The sequence below is a fragment of the Ambystoma mexicanum genome, chromosome 5q, assembly GCF_040938575.1.
Source record: "Ambystoma mexicanum isolate Mex_15411 chromosome 5q, UKY_AmexF1_1, whole genome shotgun sequence".
NCBI classification, from domain to species: domain Eukaryota; kingdom Metazoa; phylum Chordata; class Amphibia; order Caudata; family Ambystomatidae; genus Ambystoma; species Ambystoma mexicanum.
Genome location: NC_090933.1, coordinates 972990909 through 973009922, shown reverse-complemented (window position 1 = coordinate 973009922; position 19014 = coordinate 972990909). Strand labels below are relative to the sequence as shown.

The 19014-nt window shown below is 45.7% G+C and overlaps 1 protein-coding gene across 3 annotated transcripts in view; it reads left to right on the top strand.

Annotated features, from left to right (window-relative positions):
- ANGPT1 (angiopoietin 1) overlaps window positions 1–19014 on the top strand; it is a 1129183-nt gene that overhangs the window by 697146 nt on the left and 413023 nt on the right. The window lies entirely within an intron of this gene.

Genomic DNA, 19014 nt, shown 5'->3' with positions numbered 1-19014 from the left:
AGAGGAATCAGCTTGTTTGCTCTTTTCCCATTTGTAATTCTTTGCTGGCAGCATATTATTTTTAAATTAGAGGCCTAACCTATTTTAGATACAATGGGCCTCATTACAACTCTGGCAGTAGGCGTGCCGGCAAAACTGGCACAGCTGCCGCCGGAGTTGCATTTTTTCCGGCAACCACGAATGGGCAATAACCGGGTCATGCCAACCGTGGCGGATCCGGTAATTGCCCTTTCGCGGGTGCCAGTAATGTGGAACTCCCCATTCCCATTGAGCCCTATAGGGAGCTTGGATGCACCGGCACTGTTCATAATGGTGCCAGTGCATCTGACCTGCTCTGCTCGCGGGCGCCGCTCTGACCAGCTCCTGCGAGCACTGCTCATAGTATGACGGTACAGTAGCAACGGTGCCGGTAGCACTACCGGCGCTGTTGTTGCTGTACTACCATACTTATAATGAGGTCCAATGATCCAATGTACCAATGTTCAATACTGATTTTTTTTGTTTAACTCAACCTGCTCAAAGCAATCACATGTCACACCTCTTGAAGAGCCAAGCATTTCTTCTATCTTACCAAAAATTGGGATTTAGGAATCTACCCAATTGCAACCGGTCTAATGTGTTATTTCATGATTTTTTTTTGTTTTGTTTTCATTTCTTGTGCACCTGTCATAGGGAGGCTTCACTTGGGGCTGTAGTCTGACACTTATGCATAAGGCGTGAAATCCCCCACTTTCTTTCAAAAGGCAATACATTAAAATGAAGAACGCATACCTGTGTATCGTCAGCATAGTTGTAAAACCACACGAATTTCCCTCAGTGGAATGCCATAGATAGTGAACAAGTGGTGCAATAGGGCTGACCCAAATAGATTCTTCTGAAAGAGAGGACCTAAAAAGTGTGGTTGGGATAGGCTTATGCTATGTTGACAAAATAATATTGTAGTCAGTTCAGGGCCATTTTTGCTCGAGCCTTAATGCTGGCAACATTCAATGCTACACAAAAAGGCAGGCATCTGGGCTCCCCAAACGTTTTCTCAGGAAGCTATTTAAATAAAGCACAGAGAGGAACATCTTTGCAACAGCAGCTTTCCAACATTGATCTAGCATTCTCTCCCAAAAGTGAAAGAATTATTTGGTCCAGCATCCAGTTCTTGAGCAAGTGGTCTTATTAGTCCTTGTAGTATTTTGAGTAGAGGTATACTTAAATAAGGATACGCCCAGTGGTCGAAGCAGTCGGAAATGTTTGGGAGCGGTGCTCCTCTACTGATTTCTACTAAGTTTTACTCTTCCTATACTTTTCTTTAAAAAAATAAAGAAATAACGTTTGATGAAAACAGGATGTCTCTTTGTTCCAACTCTGTTTAATCATTGCCTTTTAATAGCATTTTACAGTGTGCGTGTGTGACGATGTAGGTGGGGTATGGCTACCGTCGCCCAGAACGGGGAAAACCGGGCTCCTTTTTCAATTTAAGATGCCTGGGATCTATCTTAATTGTTCCATATTTCACGCTGGATTTCTAGACCAGGGTTGACCTTTTTCAAAATGAACATGAAAGCTGCGTTTTCTGCCTCTTCTTGCCTTCCCCTGGTTCACTGATTTCAGCGGTGTGAGCAAAATGCAGTTGGCAGGTGCAGGGCTCTGATAGCGAATGCGACCCCCTGGGTAAAGCGGAAGTCACTTTCAGTCCGCGATCGGGTTTCCATTTGTTTGATTACGTGCGGGGCTGGCAAAAGCCTACGGTAATAGAGCTGTGCTTTTGGTTATGGACACGTGATCAAGTTCAAACCATTAGTTAACATTTTAATAAGATCTGTCATAGCAAACAGACCTGGCAGAAACTAATCATTTAACCTCATATGATGAAACTGCGAGGAGAAAAGTTAGTTTAAAGGTCACATAGAGACACACAGGGCCCGATTCATGGAATATTTGCGCCCAGTTCAAAGTGAATTTGCACTGCTGAAAAGTGACTTTGCACTGCCAACACAAACCCTGATTCATGGAACTGTGCAAAGTGTATTTATGTCGGACAAAGTCAGTGCAAAGTCATTTTGTACTACAAAAATGACTATGGGCTGACTTTGGCCAGACTTTGCACTGCAAAAATACACTTTGCACGGTTCCATGAATCATGGTTTGTGTCGGCAGTGCAAAGTCACTCTTCAGCGGTGCAAATCCACTTTGAACCGGGCAAATAATCCATGAATAGGCCCCACACTGTTTATAGCAGCAAAAACCAATATGAAAGGTTTACCTCTGATGATAATAGTTCTATACCAGGAGTCTGCAACCCGGGGTTCCCCCGATATTGTGGAGTATTAATCATTATTAGAACACCCTAGTGAGTGTTCCGTGATGGGGATTGGTCAATCTGCGGGCTATACGCACTGGTATAGCTCGCAGATTGATTACAGCCCGTAGTTAGGGCTGCATGTGTATTCGGGAATGGAAAGAGTTAACTTTCCATTCCGAAATACACGTTCGTAGAACAACGTGTCCACATAGACTCAAGGAAGTGAAAGAAGGAAAGGAAAGCAATGGAAAGGCTTACCCAGCACTCACTGGCATGACATAATAAAAGGGAAGCAAAAGAAAGGCTTTCCCAGCGTTTCAAATTGAAAAGGGGCTGACATGAGCTGCAGTGCAGCTTAAGGGGGAACGTATGGAGAAGTTTATATTTACTGAGGAAATGTTGCAGGCACTGATGAACGTTCAGTGGAGCATGAACATGACAATGGAGGAAAAGGGCGCAGAAAGGTAAGTAAATGAATTGGCTGTTAAGTGAATGTATGTACATGTGGAGCTTGTAGAAGTTAATTAGAGCAGGGGGCAGGCATGCCCACACCTGATTCCACTTTAGTATGATACTCCTCCCCCCCTAGCTGCTTCCACCACCCTATAAAAAGAATGAAATATCTTTAATGGAAGTACAAAAAATGTCTGCAACGTTTATTTACCATTTTGCAATGTTTTGTACTTCCATTAAACATGTCTCATTTATTTAACTTAAATTGAACAGTGAGGGTGTTCTAATAGCTTTATAGACCTGCAGCTCAGGCCGTACCGCGCGTTATGGTCCCTCATACCTCAGTCTTCAGGGCCCATAACGCCTGGTACGGCCCTCACTGCAGGTCTATAAAGCTATATTGACTATGCTGGCTGGGGCAAATGGGATTTGTAGACAAAGTCATGTGGAGAGACAAAGGTGGCAGCCCTCTGTTCAAGACAAAGGCCTGTTCACATTGTACATGGTCTTTGTATTAACTGCAGCAGGGCCATAACACAACATTTTGAAGAGTGCAGTGATGAAACTTGGTGTAACCATACATTCCTGAACACAGACATAAAAATACCTGCCACCCTCAATCCTTTTCATAATTCTTTCCACATGTCCATCCATGCAGACAGCTACCCTTACCCTGAAACCTGCACCTCCCATTCTAAACATGTGTAAACATAAGACACACAGACCAGTATAGCCCTGGTAATCCTTTTAAGTGACACATGTAAGAGCCATTGTATCCTCCAACCAAATCCTGAACCTGCATGGATGAGTAAAAATTGTTCATGGCTACAAACGATTTAATATGAGGGTGAGTGTTTTGAAACATTACATGAAAACCATATCCACTGTGCATGTTGTATCTAGGGATTCAAGCATAAAACTAGACATACTTTCAACTGTATTCAAACATGTGGTAACCCCTTGACTGCGAAAGATCAAGGATGTGTTGGGCTGATTCCCACTAAGGGGCTTATACAGCCCTATGTACCTTTAACAGACAAATACATTTACATGTTCATAGTCCCACCCAACAAGAACCATACAGCAACAAAGTGCTTGGCAATTCTCCACTGAACAACAGCAACCTCAGACACATGTGGCTGTCTCTAAGCACAGTGAGGAAGGGGTCCATGTCTGGATTACCCTTAGTAACATAGGGGTAAACCCAGGCTTTTCAAAATATAAAAAAAGGATGTAGGAGACCCTTCACTGAAAATGAACAAGGGCAAATATGTTTCAAATGTAAAGATATGTGGCCATTCTTATATCGCGAGAATGCTCTTTAATTGCATTGCAAAGAAGCAAGACACATCATGTTTGCTATTTGTCCCGCTACACATTCCCACAAGGGTATTGTCTGAAAAAGTACAATATGAGTGCACCTGACAATGTATCTTGGACATACAGTCTTCTATCATGAAATAATGTATATGGATATTCTTGGTTTTAACAAGGAGTTACGCTCAATGAAACAAGTGCATCCTTTTTTTTAATGAGGACAATATATACTGGAAGTTATCAGAAATAACCCATTTACAAACATTTCCTTTTCTAATAGCTTCTTTTTACAGAGAATGCACACTGTTTCATCTCTCAAAATGGCAGTCCATCTGGGAAGGGTTAGCACTCATCTTAAAGCCAATCATCTGATTTTTATAGTATTCACCAACACGAATAATTACAATAAATAATAAAAACATGTAAAGGTTCTACTCCTGGGCCCTGTGGCCCATGAAAAGTATTTCCGTACCCCAGCGCCCACTGCAGAGCTTATAATCACCCCCTCACCTTTCCAGTACAGGCACTGCACCCTCAGTGTGACCCGGGGGTGGACTGGTAACTAAAAGATGCCCTGGAAATAATGAATGGGGACCAAAAGTGGCCCTCGAAATAATGTCCAAAGTGGCCCCATATGACACATTTTCAGCAAGCCCAATGTTTTTCTTATGAGAACATTTGGAAATACCACACAAAAGAGGCCCAGGGTACAGAGGCCAACTGTGAAATCTCCAGAGTTCCTTATAGGCCAGACACTGGTGTGACTGATGCATTCCTGCAGTATATGCACAATGAAAATGTAAGTCTGCGAATACAAAACATGACACCAACTCAGGGGTGCCTCTGTCTCTGCTCCTCTCATTGCACTTTCAGTCATAGGAACACAACCACCTCATTCAAGGTGTCCATTTTTTTTTATCTGGCCACAGTGTTGTCAGCAAAGGTTTGTAAGAGGATTCAATTCAACACTACAGCTAAGTCAACGCCTAGTCTATAATACTGAAGGAAAACCCTTATTGATATATCTTTAGGTCCAGTTCATGCGTTCTGGATGACTACCCCTATATAACACCCCTCTCTTGGAATCCCCCTGACCCCACTGAGCCAAGAAGTAGTTCTGTTTTGCAAGTTTAAAAGGTTTATTTGATAATTTAAACAATAGATATATATATGACCCTTTATAATAAATTAATAATTGAATAGCACACTTAATCTGATATGATAAAGATCAACAACGGAGAATCTGGCACTAGCACACTTCTTATAATCACTAATGAGTTGACATGAAATGGATAAGGTAGCACACTGGTAAATAGGAACAAAAGAATAATGTGGTAGAGGATGCTTTATGTAAGCTCAGGTGGATGCAATATTCAATGAATGCAGTACAGAAAATACTCAATATGATTTCAACCAAACAATGTAATCACTTTTCTCTGGCAATCCCCTCCCCCCCTTGATGCAATGCGAGGAAATGGAAGGAAGCACACAGTTCTCAGAAATGCAACCAACTGTAATTCAGTTCACCCCAGCAAGCTTAGACTACAGAAAACAGATAGGAGTTTTGAAAACACAGGCCCAAATTGCTTTGATATGTGCTGGCAATGAATTAGAAATATGCTGGAAATGTTTTTAATTCCCTTTCAGAGGTTCAGGGTGAGTGGTATCTAGTTAATATTAGTCCAGGCTCACACTGGCAATGATGCAGGGATAGTTAGCAGGTTAAACGAATTTCTGGCAAATGGAAGGCAAGCAGCAGCAGTTTTTACATGTGAAGAAATTTGCAAATCGCGGTAAAATTCGCGGATGCGTGTTCCGCGATTGCGGTAAAACTATAAGGGGTAGGAATGCGGTTCTTGGTGCGTTTCAAAGCTACGATTCTAAGCTATCAGAGGAAAGTTATTTCAAGTCAAACGGTTGCGGAGATATGAGCGATTTTGTGAAGGTCGTTTTTGGGTTTGCAAATTTCAAAAGCTCAAAATGACAAGTGCAGCTTGCAACTAGAAATGACAGGTGACAGCTAGGAGGCAGTTCTACTTAGGTTAAATAGATTGAATTAGATGAATTTAAACTAAGAGATTGGTTCTACACAGTTCTGCTGGGTACTCACACTATATTCTTGAATTAAATGGGCCTCATCACGGATCTGGTCAGGGTTTTAAACTGGACTCTGGTCTGGTCTGGTCTGGCCTCTGCACTTCACAGTGATCTGGGTCAGCTCTCTCTGCTGGTCTGGGTCTCTCTGGGTACAGCACTGCTTTCTCTCTGGTCTGGTCTCTTAGTTCTGGATAGATTGAAGTCTCTAGTTTGGCTCTCTGGAGGTTGATGGAGGTAAGTATGGATTTTTCCGGCAGAGCGTCCCGCTGCAGATGGATTTGGAAGGTCCCTATCTGTCCTGACTGTCTGCTTTTATGTGTTTAGAATATGGGTGTGTTCTAGCATCACTGACCCTACCTCTCTCTCAGCTTCTAATTGGTCAAACTTCCATTTCTTATTTGATTGGGGAATGAACTGTGAGTCAGAGGGATGTCATTTTACAGCCTGCAGAAAGTCCGCTCCTCCTGTCAACTTACACACAAATCTAGATTTGAAACAAATACATATTTGCAGAGGTACATATTGTTTTAAAATCATATGCACCCATCATGCATTACAGGAGGTATCCCCTGTTCAAACTCTGCTCTTCCTGGGAGCTTGCATTCAGAACTAGCACATATTTCACTTTTTAACTGATTTTTCAATTTCTGACATTGACCCAACTTTACATACATGTGTGCAGGGAGTATGGACATTAACTGAAGAAGTTTCAGATTTTTAACATGCATACACTTAGAGTAATATCCATTTTTCCGCTAAAACCCCCCTGAACATGCCACCGGGTCGAAAAACCTCTTAAAATGTGGGCAGAAAAATCACAAGAATTATGGTATCATTTATAAAATTTTCACATGTCCGCTCTATGAGTTATTCATCTTTTTAAAGTTATGTTCTGGCTCCAAAGGGGTGTGGTTTCCCAGGTCACATGGTATAGAAACCAGTCTTTCCAGTTTCTGCCAAGCCAGCTTGCTCTCACAGGCAGTGCTCCTCCCAGCTCCTGCCAAGAGGAAGCTACAATTTACGACTGCGGTAATAAAAACCTTTGCCTGAGTGAAGAGGGCTTTGTTCACTCTCCGGCAGAGCCCAGGTAATTCAATTATCAGATAGATGGCATATCCTTAGTGGGGGCAGCAAAAGGAAGGTTGGCCTGGGAACACAGTGGTGACTCAAGTTTCACTGCTGATGGGGGTAGTTGCCAGGCAGAATCAAATTCCTTAAGCCAGACTTTCAGCTACTGTCATGTTATTTGTTGCTTTTTAAATTAACTTGCAATTTTACACATGCAGCTAGAATGCTGATTCTAAGTTTAAAACTATGACATTTAAACAGTTACAAAGGCATGTGACACCAAACATAGCTCACTCATTTAATCTAAACATTTTCGATTTTAGTGTCTTTAAATCCAGTGCAACTTAAACTGCTGAAATCCACAGCGCAGCCAGTCTTGTTATAAACCTTGTCTTATGATCTTCATTTCCCAGATTTTGTAGGCACACAAAACTCCATTCTGCCAAATGTCTGCTGGTGTTCAGTAAATATTTTGCACATATTGCAATGTTTGAAAATAGGCATTTTGACTTGCCTTCAGGGAAACAGAGTGGTTTTAAAACGCCGGCTTTTGGATAGTGGTGAGTACTGGTACTGCACCCATTTTTGGGATTTAAGAAATGAATTCCCCACAATTCTAGGTTGCATTTGGCAATCAGCATTGCCATTCCCAATGGTTTCAGACTACTGTGCGGGTAGTCCAATGGTGGTTTTAGGCAGCGTCCTTCTGTGCCCATAACATCGGCGAAAATGGGTGGCAGCCTATTCTTCCTGCATTTCCCTGTGCATTTTCTGGGAAGCTCTGGCCATCATGATGTTTTCATGTCAGTACTGCACAGTTTTGAGGTAGGGCTAGGATGCATGGGTAAATACATCCCACAAGCCCCCCTCTTGCGATGGCCATTCGGTTTCACTGATGGGACTCGCAAGATCTGGGATGTTTCCTCATCTTCTTCCAATAGATGGCACAGTTCATCATCTTCTTCTCCATCCGGTACTGATCGATCGGTTCTCCTCGCCAGTCCTGATGGGAGTATCGGGCGGTCCACTGGGCCCATTGGATCTTCGTTCCCGGTCTCCGGATCGTCCTCCTTGGCCAGTCTCAAGGTCTTCTTTCTCCTAGGACGACAAAGGAAGAGCGGCAATACCTACTCATAGACGTTTTTCCACCACTGTTGAGATGGTGGGACAGCATATGCATTTCATCATGACGAAACATTACATTCTTATTTTGATAAAGAAAACAGTATAACTAAGAGACAGTTTCATACAAATCACAGTATTTTAGAGACTAGATGTGGTATGTTTTATGATTGGAACTGAATTAGTCTGATACAGTACCCGCTAGGATTCCAGAGGATTCCTCCAGTTGTTGCAGAGTGTGCCTGGGATGGCAACATTTCAACTGGTTTATGTGGACCCACTTGTCTTCCCCCTCTGCCGAACCGCCTTTGGGGATGCGGATCTTGTAGGCCACAGGGGAGATCTTATCGACGATCTCAAAGGGTCCCTTCCATGTAGGCAAAAATTTGCGCTGCTTGGCCTGGTTCCTTTGGAAGTTGTATAGATAGTCCCGGTCTCCCACCTGATATTCCTTCCTGGAAGTTTTCAGGTCATAATGGGTCTTCATGCTATCAGCCGATCTTTCTAGATTCCGCTGAGCATAAGCAAAAGCATGTTGGAGGTGTTTCCTTAAATTCTCTACATACTCATGAGTAGTGGAGGCATTTATCAGTGTCTGCTCTTGGGTCCTGTAGAGCAAATGCTGAGGAAGCACCATCTTGCGCCCAGTCATCAACTCAAATGGTGACATTTTGGTTGCAGATGAAGGGGTAGATCTGATGGCCATTAGGACCAGAGGTAATCGGATATCCCAACTTGGCCCAGAATCTGCCACAAACTTCTTTAATATGCTCACAATTGTCCGGTTATATCTTTCTACTGCCCCAGAAGAAGCTGGTCTATAAGCAATATGCAACTTTCTCTTGACCCCCAGTATCTCCCACATCTTTGTCATTACTTCACTGGTGAAGTGGCTACCTCTGTCTGACTCAATCCTTTGAGGTAGACCAAAACGGGAAAAGATGTGGTTAATCATCAAGGCAGCTGCCGTTTCTGCCTTGCAGTTTGGGGCTGGGAGACATTCCACCCACTTGGTAAACAAGCATGTCACAGTCAACATGTACTTATTCCCCCTAGCCGAGCGAATCACAGGGCCTACAAAGTCGATTTGTAAATCTGACCATGGCAGTGTCATTCCCCGCTTTTGTAAAGGTGCCCGGTGTGTGAGGGATGTCGGCTGAAATTGTGCACACACAAGACAACCCTTCAAATATTGGTTGAGGTCCTGGCCCATGTGTGGCCAGTATGCAACCTCTCTTAAGATTTCCAGTGTTGTGTGAAACCCCCTATGACCGGCGGTGGCCGCATCATGGGCGTGACTTAACATCAGGCTTCGGAATGAGGTAGGAACCACCCACTGATCGTGGCCAGCTTTGGATTTCCTTACCAGCAAACCGTCTTGTATCCGGAACATTTTTGGACATTTCATCAACACTCTTAGGTCCTCTTTCCCAATGTAATCGGTATCCGTCAGGGGAAAGTTCTCAGGGTCCTCAAGGTGCTGGTAAAATTTACCAATTATTGGATCCCCCTTCTGAGCAGTAATCAAATCAGCATCAGGGGTCTCCTTACTCCATTGTGCAATTGAAAGGTCGTTGTGAGCATTTGTCTGGGACCTAGTGATAGCAGTGACCTGGATTTCCCCCAACAGGGACTCAATCTCAATTAGATCTCCTTGGATGGCCCCGGTTTTGGCCAGATGATCAGCTAAGTCATTTCCAGTTTTGTCTGGTCCCTCTACTTTGGAATGACCCTTGATCTTCTTCCAATAGATGGTCATCTCATTTGAGGTGACCAGATCATCAATGTTTTGGATCAACTTCCCATGTTTCAAGGGTTTGTTGTTAGCACATAACATGCCTCTGGTTTTCCAATTAACCAGGTGCTCCACGAACCCGTTCCGTACATAATCCGAATCTGTGATTATGACCAGTTCGTGGAGTTGATGCTGGACAGCAGTGAGGATGGCCTGATGCACAGCCATCAATTCTGCCACCTGACTACTTCGGGGACCAATTTTGTATCCAGCGGAGGGTTCTGGGGACTCATTCACCCATGCATTCCCTACGCCAGCCACCAGTTCTTTCTCCCCGTTGTTGTCAACATGGTAAGAGCATCCATCCACATACACAGTGGGCATTCCCTCACACTTGTCTTCTTCAAAGACTTTGTGGGGGGAATTAAGGTATGCCTCCATGTTGTCCTTTATTTTTAGACTTTCGTCCTCGAGACAGTTTTCTCTGGCACAATCATGCAAGTCAGCCAGACCTTGCGCGAGGGGACTCTTCTTGTTTTGGCCATATCTGACCTCCACAGGAAAGCCTTGCATTGACAGAATCCAGGAAGTAATTCGGGAATTACTCACATTTCCGGCCCGGATTCTGTCACTTTGGAGATATTGCAGAGGCTGGTGTGGAGTCTCCACTATGATGTGTTCCCCCTGGATAAACGGGCGGTAATTCTTCAATGCCCACACCGTTGCCAGGAGTGCCTTCTCACAATCGTTGAATTTTTCCTCCACAGAGGATAAAGTTTTGCTCGCATAGGAGATTACTTTATTGACCTTGTCATGCTTTTGGTATAATACTGCCGTCAAGCACGTATCAGAGAACCCCGTCTCCAGGAAGAACTCCTTGTTTCTGACAGGGTAAGCTAGGCAAGGCGCTTGTGAGAGGCTTCTTTTGAGTTGTTTTACCGCCTCGGCTTGTTCTGGACCCCATTCCCACTTGACCCCCCCCTTCAGGAGATGAATCAGGGGTCTGGTGATCTCTGCGTAGCCCTCAATGAACTTTCTGCTGTAATTAGTCAGTCCAAGGAGGCTCCTTAGTTCCCGCAGAGTTGTGGGGTCTTTCAGTTTCTGAAGTGCTTCCACTTTCTTTTCCTGGGGACAAAGACCCTGAGGAGTAATCTCATGCCCCAAGAAATTAACACGGGTTCTACACCACTGTGCTTTCTGAAAGGAAAGTTTTGCTCCGGCGGCCCTCAACTGCGTCAGAACATAACGGATCTCCGCTATGTGTTCCTCCACAGATGAACCTTTGATGAGGACATCATCTACATAAGCCAGGTTACCCCTTGCACCCAAGTCAGGCATGGCCTTGTGTAGGAAAATGTTGAATTCATTGCCGGAGTTGAGGTATCCGAAGGGAGTCCGGGTCCATGTATACTGCTGGCCCCCAAAGGTAAAAGCCAGTTTGTATTGGTCCTCCCTACTGACAGGCACAGTCCAGTACCCATTGGTCAGGTCTATTGCAGTGAATACCTGTGACCCCTGAATCTGGGCCAGCCCTTGGTCAATGTAGGGCAGAGGCCATCGGGAAGTATGGACCCGTTTGTTGAGCTCCCTAAGGTCGGCACAGAGTCTCCACTGGCCGTTTGGCTTCAATATTCCCAGCACCGGATTATTGAAGGTGCTGTGGACTGGACGGATTATTCCCCGGGACTCAAGGTTCTTAATTATTTCAGTAAGGGACTCCATTGATGCGAGAGGCAAGCGATATTGCTTCACAAACACAGGAGTCATGCCAGGGTCCGTGGGGATTGTTGTTGTGTGGATGTCAGTGCGACCACAGTCATATGAGTCTACCGCAAAGAGATCTTGGAAATCCAAGAAAACTTGTTTCAACTTTTGCTTTTGTTCCAGAGTCACACAGGCATCAGCTAGGTTGACTCTCTCTTCCACCATCTGCCTGAAGCCTGGAAAGACTTCTGGTTTGGCTATCTCCGCGGCCTCCTCCAGCTGGGTGGAGAAGTCCCCGGTCAGAGTGCTGATTTGGACTGGAGGCTTCAGGTGGGCAAGGCAGCCTTCATGAACCTGGAAAATCACCTCCTCCCTCCTGAAGTCACAAGTCACATCTTCCTTACCATAGGGGCAGGAAGTGTACACCAGGAAGTTCCCCCCATGCCGGGTAAAAATCCTGTCTGGTGTTGTATTGTCATCACTGTCACTGTCAAAACAGTCCTTGGGGATTGGTCCTAACAGTTCATTTACTAAGTCGATGGAAAAATGTCGGTCATCAACCGCCATTCCAATAATGGTGCCTGCGGCTAGAGTAATACTCTTTAAGTCGCTGTTATCCACCTCTATTGGAATGGTGTCATGTTCTATGTTGACTAATGGTGTTGGGTTTACCCCCAACCCTTGCTGTTGGAGAGAAGCATTTAGATGTATGTAAGCATCAGGGTTTTGCAAATATTGTCCTCTTTTAACTTTCACTTCCAGGGAGAATTGTCGGGTCCTTTCTGGGATGGTGACTTCCTCTTTTACCTGAATTTCAACTGCATAAGGTAGCAATTGAGCTGACCTAAATGCTTTTTCTGGATCATCAAAGCCCATGGGATTATCCGCTAATCGGGACCAAGCTTTGAAGTTTATTAGGTCCAAACTAATGGCAAAGCGATTGAGAATGTCACTGCCTAAGTAAAAGGCGGCAGGGACGTCTCGCACGACCCAACAATTGTGGACTATGCTCTTGTTGCCAATGGAGATTTTGAGCATACACCTGCTTGGCAGGAGATGTTTGGAATTAGGTGCTTCCAGGTCCATTTCCCATTTGTCTATCAGTTTGAAGGTGGGAATGGCTGGATCTTTTGGGAGTTGGCGGAACATGGCTTCGCTGATGAAGCTTTTACCGTTGTTCACACACACTCGAGCGAGAACAGAGTCCTTCCCATCATTTAACTGAACAGGGATGAACAACTGCTCTTCAATTTGCTGAATATCAGCCAGGCTCTGAGCTGATTTCACATCTTTCTGGACTAGAGGAGTGTGAGTTTCTGATTGTGGATTAGTATAGAATCTCAGAGTGTTTCCTTCCAGCGTGGAATACCACCTTAAATTGGAAGGAAGGTTGATTTTCAGAAATAGAGAGGACCCCCCATCACCAGTCTGTTGTCCTACCGCTATTACTGTCACGTCTGGAATCTGGTTGTTCTGGAAGTGAAATTCTACTTGGTCAGATTTTTGTTCAACCATGTGGCAGGTGCCGTTTAAACTAACATGGTTGACACTCTGTTTTAATTTTATTGGTCGGCTAGTCTGGGTCCAGAGGACCTTGTTTACGCAATCTATTAAGGGTGACAACCTCCTCAGGAGGTCATTCCCTAGTAAACAAGGGGTGCCCTCTGGGGTCACAACTATGACCGGGTGTTTCAACTTGTGTCGCCCGATCTTAATGTCCAAGTCTGCAGTCCCCTCAACGGGAATTTCCTTCCCGTCAAAGTTCTGCAGTTGTCCAGGAAGAGAGGTGAGAGGAATTTGGTAATCCTCTCCCCTTCCTGCATTCAGTTCATCAAAGGCCCTTCTGGACAGAAGGGTAGCTTGAGATCCAGTGTCCACCAGTGCCGAGATTGTACCCTGCCCCTGTACTTGTACCGGGGCATAATATCTTCCCTCCTTCTCCTCAAGGGGGCACAGATAGTGTACATTTTTGGACAACTGGTGGGCTAATTTTCTGGTTTTGGACATCGCGAGAAAAGAATTTTGGGCAGAATTCTGTGGAGAGCCTTGGGAATCTGAAAGAAAAAGTTGGCAACTGGAGATCAGAGCCATTGTGGGTTCCCCTGGTTCCGGTTCTGGGCCGCCCCCCCCTTTTTGGAGGCAGTCCCCAGTATGGGTTTGAACCCGGGGATTTTCTTGCTGTTGGTTCTGGGATGAGATGGTGGGCGGCGGTAGCCCAGTCTCCACCTCTCCCCAGTCTGGATTGGCATCCCTAGGGACCCATTTTTCTTTGGGAGGAGTTCCCCCCTCTCTGAAGGAGAAGATCCTTTTCTCAGGATCCTCTGAGGATCCCTCTCCCTCAAATTGGAAGATCTGTACCTCCTCCTCAAACTGAGTCTGTTTGGGTCTTTTGTTTCTCCTACCCCCCCTCTGCTCCTTAGGAGGCAGACTTTCAGGGGCAAGAGATTTTGTTTCCGGTTCCGGGGTTTCCAGGGGCTGTTTACAAGTGAGGAAGGAAGCTTCCTCCAAGGCTTTACACCCCCCTTCCCTTTGTGCCTCCTCCCTGGGGACCGGTGAGTTATCGGGGTGCTGCCCCCGTCATTGTTCTGGAGCACCAGGTCCAGAGTTGGGTGCGTTCTGCGCCGGCACGCCCATCTGAGGGTTCTGCTGAGCCCTCAGTATGTGACCCAGATCCCGCGCCATGTTTTGAACCTGGCGCTCTAACTGGGAAACCCGCTCAGGCTGATACGGGGCCCTGTTTTCTCCCCTGGGCTGATCCCGGGAAGGGTAGCTGTCCCTCCTCTGGTAATACCCCGGGTTGGGAAGATTTGGGTACCCCTCCACCCTTGGCCTCCCCTCTCCCGGATTCAGTGGTCTGGGCTCAGGGAATTGGGGAAAGAAGGATGGATGATTTTGGGGTTGGAAGTCGGGAGGATATCTGGGGAAAAAGTTCTGCCCAGGGTTTGGTAAATTTCTGCCCTCCTGTGGGAAGTTTGGAGGGAAGTTCCCTGGGTTAGGTGCTTGGCTGGATCCCCCCCCTTGGGCTGGAGGAGTCCACACATAACCCAGGATGGGTCGATTTCCCTTGTAACGGGGACTTACATAATCAGGAGAGCGAGGGACCCCATTTGTGGGGCTGCCTCCCTGGCTCCCTGTCTGTGACTGACCCGAGGACCTCCTGGGCCTAGCATTATTAGGTGCAGGTGGGTTTTTAGGCCCCCCCCATCTCCAAATCCAAAACGGGGGTGACCTTTACCTCTGCCACCTTGGCAGCAGCAGGGGTGCTGTTGGCTTTGGGGTTTTTCTGGGCATTGCTTTTATTTTCTATGGGCTTCTGCACCTCATAGATCCGGGTAGCCTGTTCAATGACCCAGTCTAAAGATCTTTTCTCATGAAAATCCCTCACGAGCTGGGTCATGATATATTTGGGCAAGGCATGGAAAAACGTATTTATAAACTCTCTACTATCTGTGCGCACCCTTCTTGTGGTCTGTGCAAAAGCACGCTTTAACTCCTGCACAAATTCTTGTGGGGCCTGATCCTCCCCACATTGCAAATTGTAGGCTGCCTTGCGAGCCTCTTGAGGATTTCTGTGAACAGAAAAATGTTTCAAGATGGCCGCCTTATAGGTGGACCATCTTAAATGATTTTGGTCCTCCAGCCCTGCAAAGAAACTGGAGTATTCCGGGGAGAAGGTCCACTTTACATATTGAATGCAGCTTTGGCTGTCCTTCAAATGGAAAGTCTCCATCATTTGTTCAAACAACTCTAAGTGCTCCCAAACAGAATACTTAGCGTTCTTATGGTAAGGCGTGATGACGCTCCTGATCGCCTTAATCTGCTTTAAAGGGTCCTTAAGCAAGGCCCTTTTTGTCTTATTGGCCCTTTTGGTCCGGGTAACCCTGGTCCAATCGTCCTCGGACTCAGAGGCACTGCTCCCAGAGGTTCCCGTCTGTTCTTCCAGGTTTTCCCGGATTCTGCGAGCCTGGGAATGGCTGGCAGAATGTGGGGACCTGGTCTCCTGTGCCCTGCGCAGTTCAGAGGAGTCTTCAGATTCCTCCTTGCGGCCAGGATTTGATGGGTACCCCCTCCACTGACCTAACTGGGCAGAGGTTTTCAGGATGCCCTTAATGGGCCTACTCTCCTGGGGTTCCCCATTGAACTGTACTGTACTTGGGTGCCCATACCCGGATGCCCACCCCTCCATTACTGAGTGGTACTGGCCTATGAGCCCCATACTCTTAGCTGGATAGCAATCTGCCATCCCTGTGGCCCTGTGCTCATGTGCGCCAGGGGACATGGGGGTGGCAGAGTCCAGGGACTGGGGGAGATGAAGGCCCCTGGGGTTAGGGCTCCTGCGGTTATGGTCAGGAGTCTCTCTTTCCCAGCGGACCTCATCTCTATCCGCCCCTGCTCCCTGTTGCAATGCAAGAGCCTGCATTTGTGCCTTCAGTTCCTCTGTTAAGGCCTTACTCGACTCTATCAGTTTCTCCTGCATCGCTACCTGTTGCTGGAGCCTATCATTGTGTTGACAGAGGGCCTCATTCTCCCTCTGTGCTTCCTGGTTGGTCCTGGAGAACTGGGCCAGTCTTTGCTGCAGGAGGTTTACCTCCTGGGCAATGTCCCTATTGGCCTGCTCCTTTCTTGCTAGAGCATCTTCCACCCTTCTGGTGTGCTCTACCAAGTTCTGGTTTTCTTTTTGGAGATCACCCAGCCCCTGGAGGGCCAGGTGATTTTCTTCAATTTCCTTTTTTAAGTGGCAGACCTCCTGGCCTATGGCGTCTCTTTCCTGACTAAGAGCCTGCATTTGTGCCGCCAGGTCGTCCCTTTGCCGTTGAAGGGCACCAGCTTTTTGGCGCTCCTCATCAAACTCTGCCTGGGTATCCAGGTCTTTCAGAATCAGTTTATTGCTCTCCTCTTTCTCTCTGTCTAGTTGGATTTGCAGGGTGGCTACCTGCTCTGTGCATGCCCTGTTGAAATTGATCTGTTGCTCCAGCTTTTCCTGGTTCTGCAGCAAGGAGTCCAAACTGTCTTGGTGCTCCTTCTGCAGGGCCAGAAATCGGGTATCCTGGTCTGTCTTTTCCTGTTGTAGGATGCCCATATCCTCTTTTATTTTAATGATATATTGCCTACTATCATTTTCTGCCTCCTGGCTCCTCTGCAGCCTCTGCTCAGAAGAGTCCAGATCAGATTGGGCCTTTTGTAATGCCATCTGTTGCCTATTTGCCAGATTTTGGCTTTCAGCACATCTATCCTGCATGTCTCCCATATATAGGAACAGGTATGCTGCTATCCTGGCAATCTTATTGTGTTCCTCTTTGGCTTTAGGAGCAATATAGTTCACTCAGGGCCACATGTAAGGGACCCTGATCTCTATATATATCTGACCCTGTTTCAGTGACCTGTTGTGTGATGGCCTGCAACCACACATCCTGGCCCTGTTCGGTCCATTCACCTCTCACAAATAGCTTATGCAAGAGGTGCTCTCTGGCTATTTTCATATCTACCAAGGTCGTCATTCTAGAGATTGGTCTCTGTCCTGACTTACAGAAGTTAGTATTTTATTTTTGCAGAACAGAACTTTTCTTGGAGTGTCCCTTTTGAGGAATGCTTCACAGCGTAATGCAGCGTGGTGATCCGACCGGATGTATGTATCCCGTCAGTTAGCACACTGTATTAAGCTGCACAAGTGGTAAATCTAACCCAACGTCTCGGCTCGAGCCCCCAATTTGTAAGAGGATTCAATTCAACACTACAGCTAAGTCAACGCCTAGTCTATAATACTGAAGGAAAACCCTTATTGATATATCTTTAGGTCCAGTTCATACGTTCTGGATGACTACCCCTATATAACACCCCTCTCTTGGAATCCCCCTGACCCCACTGAGCCAAGAAGTAGTTCTGTTTTGCAAGTTTAAAAGGTTTATTTGATAATTTAAACAATAGATATATATATGACCCTTTATAATAAATTAATAATTGAATAGCACACTTAATCTGATATGATAAAGATCAACAACGGAGAATCTGGCACTAGCACACTTCTTATAATCACTAATGAGTTGACATGAAATGGATAAGGTAGCACACTGGTAAATAGGAACAAAAGAATAATGTGGTAGAGGATGCTTTATGTAAGCTCAGGTGGATGCAATATTCAATGAATGCAGTACAGAAAATACTCAATATGATTTCAACCAAACAATGTAATCACTTTTCTCTGGCAATCCCCTCCCCCCCTTGATGCAATGCGAGGAAATGGAAGGAAGCACACAGTTCTCAGAAATGCAACCAACTGTAATTCAGTTCACCCCAGCAAGCTTAGACTACAGAAAACAGATAGGAGTTTTGAAAACACAGGCCCAAATTGCTTTGATATGTGCTGGCAATGAATTAGAAATATGCTGGAAATGTTTTTAATTCCCTTTCAGAGGTTCAGGGTGAGTGGTATCTAGTTAATATTAGTCCAGGCTCACACTGGCAATGATGCAGGGATAGTTAGCAGGTTAAACGAATTTCTGGCAAATGGAAGGCAAGCAGCAGCAGTTTTTACATGTGAAGAAATTTGCAAATCGCGGTAAAATTCGCGGATGCGTGTTCCGCGATTGCGGTAAAACTATAAGGGGTAGGAATGCGGTTCTTGGTGCGTTTCAAAGCTACGATTCTAAGCTATCAGAGGAAAGTTATTGCAAGTCTCTAGCACAAACGGTTGCGGAGATATGAGCGATTTTGTGAAGGTCGTTTTTGGGTTTGCAAATTTCAAAAGCTCAAAATGACAAGTGCAGCTTGCAACTAGAAATGACAGGTGACAGCTAGGAGGCAGTTCTACTTAGGTTAAATAGATTGAATTAGATGAATTTAAACTAAGAGATTGGTTCTACACAGTTCTGCTGGGTACTCACACTATATTCTTGAATTAAATGGGCCTCATCACGGATCTGGTCAGGGTTTTAAACTGGACTCTGGTCTGGTCTGGTCTGGCCTCTGCACTTCACAGTGATCTGGGTCAGCTCTCTCTGCTGGTCTGGGTCTCTCTGGGTACAGCACTGCTTTCTCTCTGGTCTGGTCTCTTAGTTCTGGATAGATTGAAGTCTCTAGTTTGGCTCTCTGGAGGTTGATGGAGGTAAGTATGGATTTTTCCGGCAGAGCGTCCCGCTGCAGATGGATTTGGAAGGTCCCTATCTGTCCTGACTGTCTGCTTTTATGTGTTTAGAATATGGGTGTGTTCTAGCATCACTGACCCTAC